Genomic DNA, 16,641 nt, shown 5'->3' with positions numbered 1-16,641 from the left:
GGCAAAAAAGTTAATTAGTAAATCCACCCTGACTTTCCACATTACATTCTTAATTCGTCCGGTGTATAATTTCATTAAAATACGTTAACAACTATCAACACATTTTCTTTAAATTATTGATAAATGTGTTATCATAAGTAACGAAACTCAAAAGTAACGTTTCATATTTAAGTGTAATTGTGATGAGGGTAATGGAACCCGATAAAAAGGCTTTTGTGATGAGGGTAATGGAACCCGGCAAAAGGGTTTTCGTGATGTGGCGGGCTAGTGTGACGTAGCATACTAGTGTGACGTAGCGTCGAATAGGATATATTCCTATATATATTCACGCCGTCTATCGAGAGAAAAGCGCGAATATCGTTCTAAAAAGAAGCGAAATGTCCATATTTATATTGTAAAGGTGTTAATATTTTTGTTGTTCTTGTAAATAGGTTTAAAATTCATTTTGCGAGACGAAAAAAGAAATTACCAATTTTAAAATCGCGAAAAATTGGTGACCGAAATTTGCCTACATGTAGGTGAATGTATATTGACGCTTTTAGTGTCTTTAAATAAATAGTATAAAAAAAAGTTTTTTTTTTTACGTTAACCGAAAAAGTCGACAGACGGAAGTATTTAAAAAACGCCATCTTTCGGATTTTTCGTTGTCGTATAAACGTCCGAGGCCCCGCCCCCAAAACAACCCGTTTTTATACCACCATCAAGTGACGATATATAGTGTTAAATAATATGAATAAAAATTTGTAAATATTTGTAGAAACTAACAAAAATCCTGCGTTTTTTCTGAAGAAAAAGAAAAAAGAAATACAAAAATAACCCTGCGTCATATTTGACGTCAAACCAATGTGCTTCCTAACACAGATTTCAATGTAGTTTTAATTGTCCGCGTCATGGCACTGATGACGTAGAAGCAAACACGTTTTATACACAGATATAAAAAACAATGCACGTATGAGTAAAAAAATAATAATATAAATAAAAGCGTCCATGACGCAGTGTGCGTCTAGTTTTGAGCGCGTCATTTTGACGCGAGAGTATTTTCCTTAGAATAGTATTAGGGTAAAAAATAATGTTATGACGCGTTATTATATGACAAAAAAGATGGATTCCTATTGTAATAATGTTTAAGATGAAAAAACCCACTAAGATACGCGGTAATCGTTACGGGTATGTGTTATCTACTTATCCCGTGTTTGACGTTTTCACAACGTACTCAAGACGAAAACCAAAACGCGTCATGACGCGGGAACTCATTATTTGGAATACTCAAAAAATAAAGCAAATGTACCTGTTGTAAATTATCCGCCATTTTGTGGTAAAAAATCCTAGTCTCCGAGTTGGTATACGATGACGTCACTAAGACGTCATAGCTTCCTTTTTGACGCGTCTTGGGACTCCCCCTACCCCGGTGTTATTTTTAGACGTTGAAATAATAAAAAACAAATAGTAATAAGTGGTTAAGTATAATAAAATGCCGTAAATATATTGTCAAGAAATTGGAAAAAAATATAAATATATGATGAAAAAACCATGTGAGAAAAACGGGTTAAATTTAAAATTAAAGAAATAATTTAACCCGGTTTTTATGATTATTGCTCATTTAATAAAAAAAAAGCTATGGCCGATAGACAATTTGTTATATTTTACAAAAATAAAAATGAAAAAAGTTGAAATGATGTACTTTGTGTGTTATTCTCCGATCTAGTCAAAACTATAATATTACAAAGATTTGGGTAAATATTTTTTAAATATTTGTTGGGTTTTGTAATAGTTTTAAGCCAACAGTTTTCCTAACATCATTTTTAAACAAAGCTTTCTACTCAAGCTCGTACAACACGTTGCATTTTCGTTCACAGGCTTCCCGAAAAGTTGCTGGGATTAAAAAATGTTCGTAATACTTAAAAGGCCCCTCTTATACTACAAAATATCGCAATTTACATTTATAAAGGTATTTCATATTAATGGTATCATTGTTGGTCAACAATTTGTTTCAAATAGGTTGGCTAGTTTGAAAAGACCTTTAATGGTTTTGGTTTCACATCTCTTCTTAATGAATATTATTAGAAGTATTTAATTAACGTAAACTATTGGCTCCCCCAGGAAGACATACCTTGTACCATACTCCTGTGGTCGGACCGTTGTAGTCCCCATCTCAACTGCCTTTTCATTCTGTCAAAATACTCGAAGTTTCGTTTAACCAACAATAAATTACTCAAAAGGAATATTCCGTTTGTTTTAGAAACTAAAAAACGATCCAAGGCGAATGTCTCAGAAACGGTTTTCTCTAGGAATTTAAAATTTTTATGTTAAGTAGCTCGTGCATGGGGCCAAAGAAGAATGATAACCTCGATGACCTTGAACCATGTCTTCAAGGTCATCCAAAAGGGAAAATTGCCAAACAGCGCTAATAACTCCAAAACGAGTCGTGCTACATTATCGAAATTTACTAGACAATCGCATCATAGTAGGAGATTTTAATGTTCGGAAAATTGTATGACCTTGAACCATGTCTTCAAGGTCATACTAAAATTATCTAGAGAACCATTAGGCTTAGAGCAAAAATTCTAATATAAATTATAATTTCAAACATTTTTCAAGTTATTAATACATCAAATGTGACGAATAACAACTTTCTAATTTAAATTTTTCCTCTAAACCTAATGGTTCTCGAGATAATTTTAGTATGACCTTGAAGACATGGTTCAAGGTCATACAATTTTCCGAACCTCAGGAGCCTTTTATCCGACCATTTTTCCGATCATTTTCCCTGACCTTTTTTTCCGACCACCCCGACTTAATTTAAGCCAAAATGTTTAAAATATATTTTAGCAAACATTTTCAATAAGCAATCAAAATTAAATTCGCTTACTTTTACTTGATCTTTTTACTATTTTTTAAAATCCACTGACTTTTCCCTGAATTTTAGACCAATTTTTAAATTCCCTCAAGACTCCAGGCTTTTCACGTATTGTGGCAACCCCGAAAATAAGACTTTAAGGTTTTGTAATCCATTTTCGTCAACGTGTATTAGTTATTTATTATTCTATAAAGAGTGACAGTCTGTCATAGGTTATGCATCCCATTTTATTTTCTTAGTTTCTCGGACTTTTTCCTTTTTTAATTGTGTGCGTCTTCGTAGTTTTTTTGCCAATGAAATGCGTAAAAAACAAAACGTATTATCTTACGTCAGAATGACGAAAAAAAGTTTAACATTAATGTTAAACTTTTGGTACGATAGTTTCACCTCTTCCAAAGATTGTTTGTGCATCTCCACTTATTTAAACTATTAATAAACCTCATAAGATTAATGAACTAGTGAACAGAGATCCTATATTAGCTGCGCTAAGGGAGATATGAAACTCTATGCCTCGCCAATGGTATAAATCCATACAGTGTCTACCCCCGTTTTTCCCCTACTCTACGCTAGCGCCTCCGTGGCAGAGAGTAAAAATATTTATTTTCCACAGACAAATTATGAGACGTAGTAATTTATATATGTTATAGCATCAAAGACGCGCGAATTTTAAACTTTACGAATTGTTTTGCAAATTACAGTATAAAGAAAAAACAACAGAAGTATGTTTAAAAAATTATTTTATTGAAAGACTACTTTGCAAGTTAGAAAACATGAACTTATAACCCAAGTAAATCGTTTTAAAATTTATAATCTTTTTTCTTTGGTTAGTCTTACTCCCTACCAATATTGCTAATACAAAATCTCTACTAGTGAACTTTCATTTCAGACCATTTTTTTAGTTTAAGAAAAGGCGAAACTATAAAGTCCTGGGGGGCTGAAAAGATGGTAGTCACGTGACTTTGTGGAGAACTGCAGCGCCGTCTATCCTAAGAAATACGAACTATTATTCATTTTATTTTTCTAATGGTGGTTTAAATTTTGATCGATTCGTCTAAATTATCTATTTATTTTTATTATTTAAAACATTTTGTAATAGAAAAGTTTAAGTTAATTAGCTGTCTGCAGTATCTGGAAGGAATAATTTTTTTCTTTAACGTCGCACGGCCAACTATGAACACGAATTACCGAATCGAAGTTACCTGTGAAAAGGTAGTCACGTGATTTTGTTTTCCCATTTTAAAAAGTTGTTTAATACCAATTTTACTTTATAGTTTCGCCTATTTCTAACAAAATAAGAACCAAGAATTCCCAAATTTTACTTGTAAATTTAATATTAAATATAGTTTAGAAGTAAACCCTAATGTGAATTAATTCTAATTTCATTGACAAAATGTTTTTTAAAAAAATATATCAAAATTATGATAGATTAAAACCGTTTATTTTTGTGGAAACTATCAAATAATCTAAATTATGTTTTGGAATATACTATTTTACGGTAGATTTATACGAAATGCAATTCAGCATTACACAATATCCCTTCTAGCTACAACACGAAATAAATACATTTCTTTATCCTTTTCAGAAATGAATACAGACTCCAAAATTTGATCCAAAGAAAATAATAAAGAGATTACGAAGTAGAGAAGACCCAAAGAAGGAAATTCCAGAGTATGTCATCTCCGCTTTCCAATCTATTTTACGTTTCGATTGAGTAAAGATTCAGTTCAGGCATAGGCTCGCTTTAGAGAGAGATTAAGGGCAAGCCTTCACGACGTTATGTCGTTGTTGTAGGGATTCTCCTGGCTCCAGACGGTTGACCCTGACGGTGTGGAGTTTCAGAGTGCGATTTCATCATAAAGCCCCATTGCCAAGTTTTGGATCATTGATTTTCCGCGAATGTGGGCTAGTTAGGAACATTTTTTCATTCTTTTGATGGCGGTTCCAGTTACGTTTGGGGGGAGGGAGGCGTCGAAAGACTCTATTCCGTTGCGTAACCGTAATATCATACCTGTGTTACGTAATTCTCCTCTCTCTCAGTAGGGTTGAAAATAAGTACCCTAAATTTAGAATAATTGATTGAATTCGTAACCTATTATTAACGGCCTTTTCTCTCGTTTTTTGTCGGTGTCCGTGACACGTCCTTGGATTTATTTTCTGCCCTGAAAATGCTCGCTCATATTGATTGGAAGCCGCTACACCCCTTCCCAAACGCGTCGTTTTACGCCGACGTTACGTTTCCCTAAGCCTCGGTAGTCTCGTTTTAAGCCTTTGGTTATTTCGTGTTAAGCCTTGTCAAGTTTATTGTGTCGTAAAGCTAGGAATAAGCGAAAGGCGTGATTTGGGTAAAAGGGGAGAGGGGCGGAAATGTAAAACAATTTACTAGATTTGACGCTAAAAACACCCAGTGTTTGAAATGGTTACATTCATAATTGTATCGTCGTTGATATTCCAATTTCACGTTTTTCCCAATAGACGCTTCAATAAAACTGGTTCCGTAATTCGCCAGGAATTAATAATACACAGAGAATGGACATGCTTATTGCTCTTTATATGATCCTTGGATTGGAAGCGGTACTGGAAATAAGGACTGGTATTACAATAGGAAAAAACCTCGAGAAGGCAAGAATCGACCCAAAAAACTGTGTTAGGCCTAACCATGAATGTATTCATTTTTACCATGAATATTGATCTGCATTCGGTATTCTGCCTTTAATTGCAGTGATGGGAGGGCTTCGTTATAACGATGTTCGTCACGTGCCGCCACGCAACAAATGTTTTTATGTTTAAAATTTTTGTTAATTTTAATGCCAAGGCTTAGCGGAAATCTATTTCTTTACATTTAAACGCTCTAGTTTTCGATTGTACTAAAAAAAATATATTTCCAGTTAAAACGGAGCATTTTTTTGGATCAAGTCAACGATAAATAACCGTCTCCTGATTGGCGTCAGTGATTACGGGAAATGGTAATGATATATATCGATATTTATGGTTAAACGAAAACCAGCCTTAATATTACAAAAAAAACGAGTTGATTCGGACAGGAATCCATACCTCTACTTGGAATGCTTATCTTACCGTATCGCGTATGGTAAGATCACTCTGACTGCTTTAGCCCCGCCTACGAGAACTAAAATCCCATCTGGGCGAGCTCCCCTCTCACGTTATTGTTTGTTACAGGCTGACTACATAATTATTCGGTTTACTCGGTTTCTCACTGGTAGCATATGTGTCTTGCAGCGAGCCAGCTTCCAGTGAAAGATCCTTTAGCCGCGTTCACACTAGACATTTTGGAACCGTTTTAAAACGGTTTTAAAACGGTTTCAAAAGATCAAATTGTAAAATTTTGCTGTCGAATGTATTTATCGTATGACTATTAATACAGTTGACACTGAAAATGCTTAATTTTATCTTTCGAAACCTTTTAAAAACGGTTCCAAAGTGTTTAGTGTGAACGCGGCTTATAGTGACGTCAAAAAAACCATCAGCCACATGGAGACGAAAATCTGCCGCAAAAAGCATTCCAAGTAGAGATATGGATTCCTGATTCGGATAATGTCGAGCCTAGTGGACTGGTTTTAGCTTCATTGTGTTGATGACGTCTAGGGCTGATCTATCTAATCTGGTAACGGACGAATCGAAAATATTTTGTCTCGTATATCGCTATTACTGAAATACAAAAAAGGCTTAAACCTTTCTTGGAATTTTTTCTTCTTTAAATTATGTATTCTTTCCTTCTCACAAAAGCTAATGTTCAAAAACAAAAGCAATTGACATTTTTTTTTATTTCGTTTTAAAAAAAGACCGACCCTGATGTCACTTGTTCCAAAAGTGGATATAACAATAGCAGTTATGTTCTTCTTTCATCATTGCCTTATAGATAGTTTTAGCGTGACTGAATCATCTTTTAAGCGGAACCTTGCAGGAAAGAACTACAACTGAAAGGAAATGAGCCTCTTCAGATGAATGTCTTACTCTCTGCTTTGGGTTGAAGGATTAGTACGGTTTTCTGCCACCAGATGGGTTAAAGACACGCGATGCCTAAAGTGTGATTTAAAGCGTCAATTTTAAATAATTTTTATAAAATAAATAAGGGTGTAAATTGGAAATGTGTTTTGAAAAGATTTTAGGCTATTATCAAATTTAAAAAAATAAAACAAATCCCATTCCTTTAAAAAAAATAGATTTTCAAATTCTCAAAATGTATGGTTTTGCGGTAGTTCGTCCAGTTGTTTTTAAAAAAAAACTACAGGTTAAAAAAAATTGCTTCGAACAAATTGTAGGAAAATAATTATTGCTTTGGTCCCATTCGACCGAAATCCCATTCGTTCGAAAACGATTTAACATTGAGTCCCAATCGATCGAAAATACACCAATTGTGCGGTTTACACCCCAATTTTGCACTTTTATATTACTTTTTATAGTACACCAAATTTCGTTTTTATGAGACGTATTCTTGATATAAATAAAAAGTTCAAAGCATAAATATATTTATAAAAGCGCGCCACCCTAGGAAAGTGAGAGACTAACCTAACCTAACCTATCCTAACCTAACCTAACCTAACCTAACCTAACCTATCCTAACCTAACCTAACCTAACCTAACCTAACCTTACCGTTAGTACACCTGTAGCAATTTTGTTTAGGTATAACGTTTTTTGCGTACCCTGCTATATCTCGGGGCAGAAGTAAAAAACAAAACAAAAGGTCCCAAACAACCGAATCCGCCTTTTGGGCTATATTTCGGAAACATATTGAATTCGGTCGAATGGTATTTCGATCGAATGGGAATATACCTAATTATTCTATCCAAAATCAAACGGCTGGGAAATTGATCGAAACATTATATTACATACGCTCGTAAGAAATTTTCCGCTTAAATCCATTTTGAAGGTGTAGCAGTTATTCTAGTTCATTTTCGAGAGAAACATTTATATAATCGAGCTCACCATTTTGAACACTCCTGATCCAGCTGATGGACTTCATCGTTGTCAATATTGGCTTTCTTTTATAAATTTCTAAAGACGTTTTCTATTAATGTAATAACTTTTTCTTCGATTAAAAATAGATTAGAAAACGGTTGAAAGATGGCGCTAGGTGTCATACGTTTAACGGCGAACTATATAAGGATGTATTTTTAATCTCCGGGTGGGCAAACCATAAAGAGGGTTTTTAGCGGAGGTCAGTCGGTTGACAAAATCGAGAGTCTCCGTGTCTTCTTCGTCCATGACAGCTCGAACTAATATTGACCCGACTCTCTTCAGCCGCCTTTTCCTCATCCTCCACTCTCGAGCTTCTTTGTCTCCATCCGCGGCCATCCCATTCTTCCGCATCCCGCGTCACATCTTTCAGAAATCAGCTAGTCCTTTCTTATGATCCATAAAACAAACCTTCTTACTGGCGCTAACAGCGCCCTGAAAATAAGCGACTAAAACTGATAAATTAACAAGATTGCTAAACCGAGGGGCTTATTTCCAGTCCATTTCCGAAAACAATATTTACACGGTCGCGACTCGGTGGTCTTATTTTCTTTTACTTTTAATTGACTTTTATTCTTTGCGCCGGATATTGTTTTTGACTCCATTTAAAAATCTAATTAGGCTTTTTTGAAAGCGTTTCTTTTTCTACCACGATGTAGCTTCTCCTCTAGTCGCCTGATTCTTTGCCGAAATCGTGCGCTTGGAAAATGGTCTCCGATAAAAAATGTAAATGTCATCGACAGATTCCGATTCAATTTCCTAATTAAAAGGACGATTCGCTTCAGTAAAAGATAGTTTGAGTAAGTCATGGAATGACGCAAACGCGAACGTCTGCGCGGGATTCGAAACTCATCTCCGACTTTGGTATTTGAAAAAGCAGATGACGAATGAATCCCTAAAAGGCATTAGCTTAGATAATTATTTCACGTTATTGAAATAGCAATTAATTTAATTAATAAATTTGTTATAAATTTAAATGATATGAAATTTTACAGAAAAATATTGTATTGAAATAATAATAATAATAATAATAATAATAATAATAATATAATTTATAATATTTATACTTTTAAATAATCCTATTGGAAACAGAGATGGCGCCATATTTTCCTTTGCGAGACGTTGAAAAGTGAACACGTTTTTGCTTGACAAAATTTCGAACCATGATTTGCCCCCCCCCCCCCGAAATAAAATCCTGGCTACGCCACTGTGAAACTGTCGAATACCTCTATTCAAACGGTTGCTTAGAATTTAAATATATCAACCGCACTTTATCCACAAACGGAAGTGAAGCGCTGGGCCAGCTAATTTATTTTTAAAATTCTGTTTCAGGGCACTACGATTTTTTTGTACCACCAAATTTCAAATTAAGTTTGTACTACCCGATATGGCATTTTTTCCCACTAGGGTGAGAGGGAAAAGAGTCTATTTTACTTCCCTTTATTTGCAATCATGCCAATTAGTTGCACCATCGACCAAGAGGTTTAGTTGGGGCTTAGGCGACAGTACGTGCGAGAAAGTTAGGGCTTAGTTAAATTAAATTTTTAAGGTTTAGAAATGTAATGGATTTCAGTGAATTCGATAAAAAAAACCTCAGGCATATTTGTACTTAACTCAATGGTTAATTACAATTACTTACTTTTAAAAAAACAATTTCAAAAATAAAAGGTAAAAAAAAATCCCACGAACAAGTTATCTTATGTGGGGATATAATTATGTACATTTATTTAAATGTTAAATATTTATTTAAAATTAAAAAAAAGTTAACGACAACAACGGCGCCATTTTGTCAAAATTGAACGTTACCGCTTCAGCAGCTGGAACCTACCTTTTCTAGTGCATGCATGATTTTTAAAAAGCTCGCTACGAAACTACGCCGGAAATCGACTTCAGCGACGCCAAGTTTGTCCACATTGAACTAAAATTAGCCGTGATTATCCTATTCCCAGTGTTAACGCGTGCTTTTTAAAGCCTGAACAGCGAGTCCCCTTAGATTCTTGGTCCATGATTGCACGCCCGCTAATTTTTTATTTTCTATATTCCCCGCCCGCTTGACAGATGTCGCCCCTTTCGCTATTATCAACAACGAAAAAATTGTTTATTACACCATCGCAGTTAATTTGTTCACATATAATAACGTAATTTAACACGCCCATTTAATCGGCGATCCTTCGGGGAGCGATATAATCCGGTTGTAAATTAGGTCGTTTCCAAAAATCAAATATTTTTAATCTAATCTACTTTAATACCCAGATGGCGGAACCGTAGCGACTGCTCGAGCAGTTTCGTCTTCTCCTTAGTACGCGCGAGCCTCAGGGGGAAAACGTCTTTAATAACAGCCCCCTCATCCTAATCAGCGTCGTAAAGACCGTCTATCGTAAACCATCCCGAAATATTCGAGTCTCGCCAAAAAGTCCAAAAGCTGGGAGAGCGAGAGGGAAGCATTTATTTTTTCCCGTTTCGATATCTTTTGCCTCCGAATCCCAAGTAATTAATTACTTTTCCGCGTGTGACCATACCTTATCTTTTATCTCTGGCAAAAGCGAGGTAAGAAGCCCCCGCCACGCTAACAGAAACAGCGCCTGTCAGGTAGGATGGGGTAAGGTGTATCCCGAATTTATGTGGAACGACGGTGGAACGCTCCATCTTTTTTTTTTTTTGCCCTCCACTACCAAAAAGAACGCCTTTAATCCTTGGCAGCGCCCCCTGGTTTGGCAAAGCTTGAAACGCCAAGTTCTTATTAAATATTAAAAGGAAACCCCGGAAAAGTTACGTAAATCGCGCCACGGTTTCGCAGCGGGGAAGCCCCGCGTTGCGACTCCGTAAAGACTTCGTTTGGATAGCTCGATGGTGTTTATCTTCCGAGGAGGAATTAGGGGAATGTTTTTCCCGTTTCAAAGTCTCGTTTTCCGTCCGCCAACAAAACACTCGAAAAGATGAGGCGGCAAAAAGCCAGTAAATTTTAATTAATAGCGGCCGTAAAATGGGATCTTATCCGGCCGAGAACAACGCCGTTAAGAGATAATTTCAAAAGAGTTTTTTCTCGCCGAGCGCCTAATTTGAAATCGTAAATATTATTTCTAAAATTCTCCGTTTTCGTAGAAGGCTTTTAACAACGCAGTTTCTTCCATTACATCCCTTAACTTACGAAATAACGCCCGTTTTAAAAGATTTTGAATTTTAAATCAAGCTTTCGCGTCGTTCGCAACAGATGGCGTTAGTAGTCGCCAAAAACTCCGTAAATAACCTTCACCTTGAGCAGCGGTGTGACGCGGCTGAAACACTTTTACTGGGGTGTATCGACCTATTTATATATTCGCAAAAACGATTATTTTTTACCTCGTAAACACTTTATTGGTACATTATTGCGGCGATATGGGGCAGTTCCTTCCTTTGTTAGATGTTCTTTTGGACTTTTGATAGGCATATCTTAATACATTATTTATAGCGTATTACGGAGATTGATTTTTAAGGGTACACCGGCTTGGCACAATAGAGGACCGCTTTGTATTGGCGAAACAGCTCGGAGCGTTTTGAATAGAGTTTTTGGCCTGGCGCGCGGTGCTACGCGTCGACTGGAATTCTTCTCTCTTTATTCTTTCTAAAGAATGGCTGTACTTTGTTGGACGCCGCGGATAGGAAGAGACGAAGCGGAAAAGAGAATGATGAAGGAACGGAGATGTCCACCCAAAAGACGGCGAATATCCATTGACACTGACCAGGTCCAAGTTAAATCCGCCATCTTATTCGATTTCCGATATTAGAACGATCGCCTTCCACGACGGGATAATCTACCACGACGCCGCACTAGCGCCATCTAACCGACCATTCGTCAACTTTTATCTCTAGGTTTCTTCCCACGTTGACAGAGTTGCCAGTTGGCCGGTTTTCCCGCTCATTTGGGCTTCTTTTCAAAGAACAATGCCTGTCCAGGTAACGAGCTTTTTCGCTTGTTTAGGAGGATTTCATTATACTATTATAATAATTAATAATCTTTCTGGGTTAACAATTACAGCAACTATTTTTAATGTTTGAAAATATTTGTTGTTATAAGGGGGAAGAGAACTATGATGTGTTTCGATTCTCTGACGCTAGATGGCGTTAGTATCAACTTCTTTCTCGAAAACGTATTAGGGGTTTTTAAGGGGTTTACGCCTTTCTTCTTGGTTTGATGTTGCGGCTGCGTCACGGGTGACGTGTCGATGACGTTTCACTACGAAAAGCCCGGGACGTAGGGGTAAATTCGATGAGCACCCTGTTTTTAAGCATAAACTGAACTGAACTTCTACGCATTTCGTGACGAATGAGCTACATAAAAACAAGTTCAGCAAGCGTAGCTTATTTTATAGAAAGACCTATTCCTCTAAATACTCCTTATTACAACTTTTTCAAGATGGGATAAATTCAAGAAGTCAGCTGGTATAATCATCAAAGGCGTAAATAAAGTAAAGTATATTCAGATGTTGAAGCCTACTGAATTTATCGAGCACGTGCAACCTTTTAACAAGGACGAACTGATGATGGCCGTGAAAGTCGCTTGAATCCGTGCGAAGGGGGACTCCTGGAGAGATAAGCCGTTTCTAAGTTCGCTGGAGCGGACAAAGGTGACCGCGTCAACCACTCGACGGTGTAAAGACGTTATTTCCGCCCTATATACAAATTATTACAAATAGACAGACTCAGAGACTATAGTATAAAATTGGAAAAACGGAAATTCGAAAATTGTAGAAATTTTATGTCATGTAAAATCTGTACAGCATCGTTTAACAGAACCGAGTACAAACCAGAAGTAAATCTGGAATAACAACGAAGTTTTTTTCGTGCCAAAGCAACTAAAACTATCTCAACTGTCAATTAATATATAATGAACCATATTTTTTTAGTGTCTTTAATAGATTATAAGTATATTAAAGATATTAATAACAATTTTTTTAAATATAAACAATCTGAAATTACCATTCAATGATTAAAATACAAAAAGCACACCGAATAAACTTTTTTTAAAGTTTTTGTTGCATAAGTAAAATGTTTCATCGGGAAAAGTTGTCGTCCCCTGGTTTTATTAAAATTTAAAATACAATAATTTAATAAAAAATTGATTCTTTATTATTACCGAGTTCAATGCTAGCACAACAGGAAATGGTATTCGCAAGTTACTAGCGATGAAATTGACTGGGATTCTAGTTGTAAAGATTTGAAAGTCGAATACAAAAGAGCAGCTTCCTTGGACCTTTCGACACCCCCTTGCAAGCGCAGGAGGAAATAAAAAACCACAAAAAGCTTCTATTTACACCCAAATTATCTTTCATCAAAAATACAGAGCTAACGCCATCTATAAGATTCCACGTATTTTCAGAAAATTTTGTATAACGGCTAAGCTAATTCAGAGAGAATTTAATTGACGACTTTCATAGAAGCCAGGCATTATGGGTAGTCGCTTTTGCCAGTTAGAGCAAGGTTTTATTTATCATTGTCAGGCTGTCTGTCGGCTATTGCATCGCAAAGAAGTGAAATTATGGCACTGTTTATAAACCGTGATTATTTACCATTCCTCTGTATTGATTGTACCCTATCTATCCATTCCCTTTCCAAATCAATGTCACTTGGAAAGAGGTGAAAACTAGCTTGGGAACTAATAGAAGTATTCCCACATACTGCCAAGTAACACGTGCTTCCACCTCTTTTAGGAGTTTCCAAAACCGTGCTGTAAATAGATATTCAAGTTACATGGGAGCTATTTTAAAAAAATATTCTTTCATTTTTCTCACTTACCTAATACGATTTGCCATCCTCGTTTAAAAATCCCACTGGTTGTTGTTGCTTAACAAAGGCTTAATCAATCCTAATAAGTTTTTTGAAATAGTAATAGTAAGTGTAGGGAGCTGTTGGCTCGTGTGGCATGAAGGGCTTGCCACCATGGACTAATTAACAACATTAGTCCATGTTGCCACCTACGCATTGTAACCCGGCCACCTGAATTAACGGCTTTAAATGTCGCTTGATAACTTAGGCCTAAGGTGGTGCCTTGGGTATTAGCCTAGCTGATTATTATTATTATTAAAGCAGCTAAATAGGAAACAAATATAACACAAGTTACATTTAAAAATGTATTAACCTAAAAAGTTACAAATACCCTTTGCAAATTTACTAGGTATATATGTATTTTAAACCGTACAATAAAATAAAAACTAACCTTGAACTTCTAACATTTTCATAGCCTCATAGGAGAGGACACAGTTGGACACGCGAGTTGGCCGTTACTGCCGTGAGTTTGGCCGTCAAAAGTGAAAAACCATAATGCCTCGCGCGCGCCTGGCAGTGCTGCTGGCTTCTATGAAAGTTGTCAATACATAACGGCGTAAATGTGAAAACGACCTCCTAGAATTTAGAAAGCCTAACATTTATAGTTTCTACAGTATTCCCCCCTCCTTAATAAGAAGAGTGTATTTATTTATACATAGAGTTCCTAAATTACGATAGGGGCAGTTAAAACGTCACTCACCTGTGTTTCAGCTCTACGGAAAACGTAAGTCTTATTGGGCCAATGACATACCGCGCTGATTTTAAATTCTAGGAAGTTTCGGTAAAATTTCCTAATTATTGTACTTGATTATTCATTGTACTATTTAAGAAGTTCGTAATTTATCATTCAATTAATCGTTAACTTAGAATTTCAATATTATTTATTATTTAATTTATCGCCAGAGATTAATTTTCGTTCGATAAATTTGTCGTTCGGCGTAACTTGAGAAATCTTGAAGATTAGAAAATGTTCGCCTCTCGCCAAGATTAAACGCCAGTTTTATGTTTGTCGAGATCGAACCCCGGATTAAACCGCTTTGAACCGCTTTATTCCAACTAGCATTTTTATATCTTTATAAGACGCTCAGATAATAATCTGATGATCGTATATTATGCAAGGATGAAAAAAACAGATGGTTTAAAATTTCAATAAAGTGTTAATTTAATATATCAAATTTTTCGTGGCCTTCGTTTCATTTCAAATATCATTTTAATCAATTTTACGAAGTGTTAGCCAAAGTTAAAAGAAATCGCGATTATATAATATATATATTTTTTCTACATGAAAGATTATACAGAATTAAAATTATACACAAAATGCATGATGACGTCGTATTATCGGGACGCCTAATTGGTCGCGGTAAAGACGTCATCACTTTAACAGTGATGCATTTCGGCAAAGTTCTTTTTGTCTTTGAAGACGGGTCCCCAAGACTTGTTGGGCTTCTCTTCCTTCTTCTGATTGGCCCCTTTCGACTGATCCTTGCTGCTACTCCAACCATTCTTCACGTCATCTTTGCTATAAATTTACAAATTGATAATTAGCCATTTTAAAGGTGTTTTAGATAATTTTATTGTTAGTTAGTTGTAACGCTTTAAATGTAGGGTCCTTTCTAAAATCCGCTGCTAATCTTAAATTCCCATTATTGTCAAAAGTAGCAACGGTTCTCAATTTCATCGAGTTGACGATTGTTTAATTTGTTTTGTGGAATAGCTTAGGAGCAATGAAAATCGGGAACCGTTGTTAGATTTAGTCACAAGTTGCCTGTCAATTTCGTATTTTAGACTAGTCAATAGTGAATAAGCTGATACCGCCCTAAATAAGTTAAAAATGTACTAGAGATTCAACCAATTGTAAATTTCGATTATAGCTGGCAAAATGTTTATAATTATACCAGTGACATCTCTAGATTCATTAGGGAACCACTATTGAGCTGATGACAGTTTATAGAATCCCGCGAGCTTGGCAAATAATAGTTCGGCAATGAATCTATGGATGGTGCCAAGTTTGTGGTTGACGGAATTACAGGGTGAGATCTGCCCAAAATACTTGCGAGGTAAAGAATTGGTACTTACACGCTCATTTCGGCGGAGTACTTTCTGTCTTTGGACTGCAGACTCCAAGTAGTGACTACGTCGGTATTGGGCATTTTGTTTGTAGCGATGACAAAGTCAGCGACGATGAAGTTCGAGCGTCGAATGAGCGCTGTTTCGGCGACTGAAAGCAAGAACTGTGGCAGGAGCGACTCCCAGAATATGTACAGAAATGACAAAAGATATCTACGTTCCAAGTGTTCGATTTTGGTTAAATACGATCAGACTGGATACGCGTAGAGATCCGCCGTGACGCGCGTTTTACGTTCAAGGTACGTGATGCAACTGCGTCAGCACTCGTAACTCCAAGCTATTCCCGCTGTTGGCCAAACGACTGCCTCGACAGGTGCTGAGGTTCGACAACTCTCTTTTCGGCGGTACGAACGTGTTGTTCGCCGTGACAATCCGCATCAAGCGCCCAGGTTCAGCAATTGTCTCCTCGAAATTCCAGCGTCTCTTTTACTTTTAACGATTTTCGAGCGCTCTTGACCCTTTCTGCGTCCTCGACGTTCGCGGTGATTCGTGAAAACGTCGTGTTCTAAGGATGTCGCGTGTTTTATCGGACAATCTCGAGGAAGCTAATGTAAAGTTTGAACAATTCCGTCCTCGAAACTGAAGGCTAATAAAAACCGCGCCCCTGTATAGAAGGATGTTTCGGACAAAGTAAGACAGACTCTCCCTCCTTCCTACGCTTTTTATAAGCGCATTGCCAGCCCCTCTTCCTGCCCCCCCCCCTTTCCTAGTCACTGTGCCAATCTACTCTTGACGATTGTCTCGAATTTCATTTTCGGGAAAAATTAATCAGTTCAAGCCAACTACGTCTACGTGCTTTCTTACACGTTTTATAATAGAGGTACAGGGTGTCGTGTCGCCCCTGGCACCAGGCCGTGTTTGCCCCTATTACGTGGGTGTA

The 16,641-nt window shown here is 36.6% G+C and overlaps 1 long non-coding RNA gene across 1 annotated transcript; it reads right to left on the bottom strand.

Moving 5' to 3' along the window:
- Window positions 1-14,771: 14,771 nt before the first annotated feature.
- LOC149948790 (uncharacterized) lies at window positions 14,772-16,396 on the bottom strand. Its single transcript, XR_016480457.1, has 2 exons — window positions 15,711-16,396; window positions 14,772-15,153 (listed from the first exon to the last, which is right to left on the bottom strand). It is a non-coding gene; the product is annotated as an uncharacterized LOC149948790 (long non-coding RNA).
- Window positions 16,397-16,641: the final 245 nt, after the last annotated feature.

Source organism: Leiobunum rupestre, chromosome 4 (assembly GCF_980474605.1).
Source record: "Leiobunum rupestre chromosome 4, qqLeiRupe1.1.hap1, whole genome shotgun sequence".
In the NCBI taxonomy this organism is placed as follows: domain Eukaryota; kingdom Metazoa; phylum Arthropoda; class Arachnida; order Opiliones; family Sclerosomatidae; genus Leiobunum; species Leiobunum rupestre.
Note: the sequence above shows the minus strand (reverse complement) of the source record. Positions and strands in the feature narration are given on the sequence as shown.